Source organism: Tetrao urogallus (genome assembly GCF_951394365.1).
Source record: "Tetrao urogallus genome assembly, chromosome: 3".
Taxonomy (NCBI): Eukaryota; Metazoa; Chordata; class Aves; order Galliformes; family Phasianidae; genus Tetrao; species Tetrao urogallus.
The window spans coordinates 15227928-15233614 of record NC_136815.1 but is presented as its reverse complement, the minus strand read 5'-3'; positions in this window follow the sequence as shown (position 1 = coordinate 15233614).

Genomic DNA, 5687 nt, shown 5'->3' with positions numbered 1-5687 from the left:
ATTCTAGCATGCAAGTCTTTTTGTTGCCATTTGCCGCTGATTATATGGATATGCAATACATTAAAGGAACCTTTTTATTTTCTATGTAGTTAAGTAGGGAGAAGGAGAGAGGACAGAAACAAGATTACTTTTATCTGCTACATGTTTTTCTTATGATAGGATTTCATTCCAGTCTTCTTCCTCTACGGAGCATATTTATGGTCATGTTTCTGGTTGGGATAAAGTCAATTTTCTTTGCTGAGGTTTGTATGATTCTGTGTTTTGGATACTTTTTTTGTTGTTGTTGAAAATAGTAATGGTAACACATTCATGTTTTAGTCATTTCACATCACTTACACTAGGTCAATTATTTTTCTACTTCCTATGTTGTTATGCCAGTGAGGAGAGTAGGTTTGCATGATAAGTTGAACAGTTAACTGAAGACAGGACAGCTGGCTCAGATTGACCAAAGAGATATTTATGGAAGAGCTCGGTTTGGAAGGGACCTTAAAGATTATTTAGTTCCAAACCCTGCCACAGGCAGAGATGCCATTCACTAGATCAGATTGCTCCATACAATATGACATCATGATTAGCAATAAAAGCTGAGGTGAAGAAACAGAAAGGAGATAACATTTGGAGTGATTGGATTTGTCTTTCAAAATAGCACGTTATAAGTCCTGCTTTCCTGGAAATGACTGAACGTGTATCTGCTGATGGGAAGTAGTGAATGAATTCCTTGGTTTACTTTACTTGCATGCACAGCTTTTCTTTACCTAAACCGTCTTTACCTCAACATTTGAATTCTCTCACTTTTACCATTCTTACTCTCTGCCCTATTCCACTTTGGGAGAGTGAGTGGCTGTGTGTTGCTTAGCTCTGTGCCAGGGCTAAACAATAAATAAAAATGTATGTAACTGAAAGAGAAAAGTGTTTTATTTTATTATTGTAAGTGTTATGAAGATTTCCTTATTGACATGGCAGTTGTCTATCTCTGAAATGTTAGTTACAGAAACTTGTTTGTGTAGACTGACAAGTAAATTGAAAGAAGGTAGTTTTCAGAATCTAACTGCTGTCAGAGTTCTGTTGATAGACTGAAAGCGTCTGAGGATGAAAAGTTCACCAGAGAAAAGCTGGCCTATAAATTTCACGAGTTACAATCCAGAATCTATCATGCATAATTTCTAAGCCAGAGAATTGTAAAAAATATATCATTTTTCATTGCTATTTCTAAAAAATGCTTACGAATATGCTTTTAGCCACTTAACTGTACAAAATAATAGATAATTTCTCCTGGCATTTTAAAAAATGAACTACCTCCTTCTATCATAATCAGAAATAAGTATTACATTAATAGACAATATGTAAGATGTTGAGAAATAAGAACAGTACTTTACATTTGTATTGGTCCTTATATCTACATATCTTGCCAATGGTGACAAAATATCACTGGAGTGGGTATTTTTTTTTTTTTTTTTTTTTTGTCTGATTGGTTTGTTTTGCTTGTTTTTTTCTTATATTTTTAATAGTTTCTTTTTGTCACTATGTGAACACATAGACTCTTTACTTCCTCATCTGGAAATTCAGCTGTATTAGAAACTATTGGTAAATGTGATAAAGATAATAAAGATTTTATTGCACTTAGGTTTCTTAGAGCACTAGAGTATTCAGTGGAGAAATATTGAAAATTTTGGAGTATCGAAGTGCGAGTGCACGCTTTTAAATTAACCGTGGACGTGAAACTGATTTTAATATTCATACTTAGTTTACTGTAGTTAGCTACATAGGCAGCCAATTTAGATATCCATGTTAATCAACATTCATTTTTTGAGGAAGTTCTCTTGTATTTTTACTCTTCTGAAAATAGAAACGAAATCATCTTTTTGTTCTTATCAGTAATAATGTCAAACATAAAGTAAGTTAACAATAAGCCAGTAGTTTCCTGCTGCATTTTTTGATAATCACAAACTTAACAGCAAATAGTTAAAGAAAATCTTAGATATGATTCCTACTTGTCTCCCACCCCTCATCATTTCCCATGTGAAGAGGTTTTCTGTCGGGCACTCAAATTAGGAGCCTTGAGCTTATGAAATCCAGGTGTACTCAAATCCTGCTGACACACTGCAGGCATCATCTACAACTGGCAGCAGTCCAACCTACAGATTTGTGGTGTAATCATGTGTGTAGAGGCACTTCTACAGAGCAGTGTAATGGCCAAGAAGCAAACAGTAAACACATTTGATATCTTCTGGGCGTCTTTCTTCACTGAGCTCCATTCAGGATTTAAGGCAACACAACAGAGAAACTCCTTCAGTGCTTACTCAGTCCTTCCTAATACAGAAAGAGCTTTTGCTTTCACATAGTTACCCACAGGCCAGTGGTGTTTTAGTGTCTTTCACAGCATAACATTTTTGATTTACAAAGGGTGACATAGACATCCATCTACATGTCTACAAAAACTATATTTGTCAACTGCTAGCTTCCCACTATCTACTTCTCAACTTTCCCATATCTGCTTCCACACTTACACTTCATGAATGTTCTCTATAAACATATTTTCTTTGACAGAGATTAAAACAAAATACAATAAAATAATAAAGTAACAAAACAAAACAAAATAAAAAAAAACATTCCTACCCATTCAGATATTTCTCTGGCCTGACAAAGAAAATTAGTTTACTACTGAGAATAGTTTTTGAGAACATTTTAAGCCACCTGATCAAATTGTCTCTTCAATTCCCAATGTTTCGTTTCACGGGTACATTTTCAGAGCAGATGTACAATATAATTTAGCACTTACAAAAGTTCTAAAAGTAATTTTACCTACAAATGAATATCATAATTTTATAAAGATTATAGTGATTTAAATGTGTTATCACACAATCACAATGAAGGTTTTTCACTAATGTACTTTTCAAAGGCACTTCACAAATTGAATTGGAATATCTCAAGGAATTGAGAATTGCAGAAGAGAACCAGAAAGGACAGCTAAGAAAAAGGGAGGTTCAGGAATTCACATGTTGAGTAAACTTAAAAAATATATATGAAGCATGTCTTAAAGCTGTAAAATCTTCTTTGTACTAAAGGATAAGGGCGCCTAAAATCAGTGAACGCAACAGAATTGTGAATGTGGTCACAGTGAGAAAGGGGTCATATCATCATAAGTCAATATCCCATTTTCCAAAGTAATCATATAAGTTCACTAAAGCACCATGGAAACAGGTTCCATGTATGGTTGTTAGAGGCTTCAAAAGAACTTGTAGGATGTATAAAACCTTTTAAGAAATTCAGTTCTGGTAAAAATACTGCTGCTGCTGCTGATACTGCTCTATAAGTTTTTCTAAACACTTAGATGCAAGCAACTAGAGCAAGCAACTAGAGCAACTGCAAGCTGTTAATTGTATCTGCTGACAGATATCGATCATTGCGGAAATATTAGAGACAGGTGAGATGTTGAAAATATTGTGGAGGGCTTGTGATCCTTCCACTAATTTAAGATTTTTTGTTCATAAATTCATGAATTGATCGATCTCCTAAGTGAAATATTTTCCTTATATTTCCAACCAACAACTTCTCTGGCCTGGTTCTGGAAGTTTGAGCCTACAGCTTAGTCATCACTGCAATGTAGTGATCAGAGTTAAACATTTGTCTGAGTTCCAGGAGATATAGATGGATGAGTCCTTTCCTATCCCAAAAAAATGCACAACACTTTACCCACTGAGATCTGCTTCTTGAACTTCTTATTTGATGGAGAATTCAGATGTTGCCACTCCATGGACTACCCTTTTTTTCCCTGGCTTGTAGTGGTGACTTTGTGTCTCATTACCAGTGAAGATGAAATCCAAGATACAGTAACCTCCAGCCTCAAATTAATTCAATAGGCTCACATAATTGCATACAGTGTACTTTCTGCTCAGGTGTGAGCTTTGGTAGGATTGATATTAAATTTTGCAATATTGCAACCCCATATTTTCCAATGTATTGAAGTTGATATTCATCTCTATAAGCAGTTCCCTGATTGCAATCCACAGATTTGTGCAGGTGAACTGATTGCAACTCTCTTCATTTTGTGGTGTGATAGCTGTCCATGGCCATCTAGAATGCTTTGTCTTTCACATCACTGGTACCACTGCTGGAATGTACCACCCACCACCTCACTGTATTGACGTCTACTGTTTGATCTCCATAAATATTCAGCAAGAACCAATTGATGTCAGTGGACACAGTATTTTCCACATGGAGGAATTCAATTACACATTTTTGCTTCATACACACTATCATGTCAGATGTCATTTTGTTAGACTGTCTCTCTACAGCTAGATCAGGTTGTTCACAGCCCCATCCAACATGAACTTGAGTGCCTCCTCCACCTCCATGGATAACCAGTTCTGGTGCTTCACTTGTTTTATCATAAAAAATGTTTTCCTTCTATCCAACCTCAATCTCCCCTCTGAAGCAATTTCCCCATGTGCTATCACAACAGGCCCTGCTAAAGAGTCTGTCTCCTTCTTTCTTATAGTCCTCCCTTAGACACTGAAAGGCTTCTATCAGATCTCTGTGGAGCCTTCACTTCTCCGGGCTGAACAGCCCCAGTTCTCTCAGCACGTCCTTGTAGAGGAGGTGTCCCATCCCTTGGATCATTTCTGTGGCCCTCCTCTGGACAAACTCCAAGAGGACCACGTCTCTCCTGTACTGAGGACTCCACATCTGGACGCGGTATTCCAGATAAGGTCCCACCAGCACAGAATAGAGAGGATTAGTGAATAGCAAAGGTGTATCACCGTGTATTTTCTTGTATGATCTATATTGCTTTTTTGTATGTCCTATATTTCTTTCATTTAACATTTGAAACATTTTATATTTAAGCACTTCCTGATTATTAATTTGTGCCTTTTCACTTTGTCAGTTTTTACTTTGTATTTTATCTTCTGCACCACTTTTCATTTTGATGCCCAGATAGTATTCATGTAGTATTTATAATCTTTAATATTTTATATATATATATAATGTTCTCACTTTGAGGCATATTTCTTCATATTCCTTATTTCAGTTAATTTTTCTTGGCAAGTATCCTTCCTCTATTTTAATGAGAAAATAAAAGTCTACAAGAACAAAAATACAATGATTTTAGATTTGTGTAACAAGATCAAGCAGAATTGGTCACCTATATCATAACATTTCCTTATGACTGCATTCTAATTATCAGCTGACCTTAGAGCATAAAAACATGCTTTCACTATCTGATTAATCTTGGCCCTTTCCTAACTATTATCATCTGATTCACTATTATTTCTCATTACTAATACAATGTGCATTATTCGTCACCTTTGAACATGACAGTAATTGCTGAAAATGTTGCACACCACGTGAAATATATGAAACTTTGTGACCTTCTTAATGTTTCATTTATTTCATTTACAGTTCTTGAATACTGCCTTGTGTGTTATCTTTACCCTAACACAGAGTTTCAGACTCAGTCCAATAGGAAAATAAATTTGAATGTCTTTATTAGAATGTGATGTGATACCACTGGTGTTTCAAGGGTGGTTGGGATTATTTTTGTTCCCAGAGTTGATTATTACATAATTCCATCAGATATGATTTAGACTTCGGATGACAGAAACAGAATTAATCAGCCTATGTGCCTCTTCCTCATAATGTAAAAATTAAGCTAGTGTATCTATACGTAGTGGGTCATTTTAGGGTTT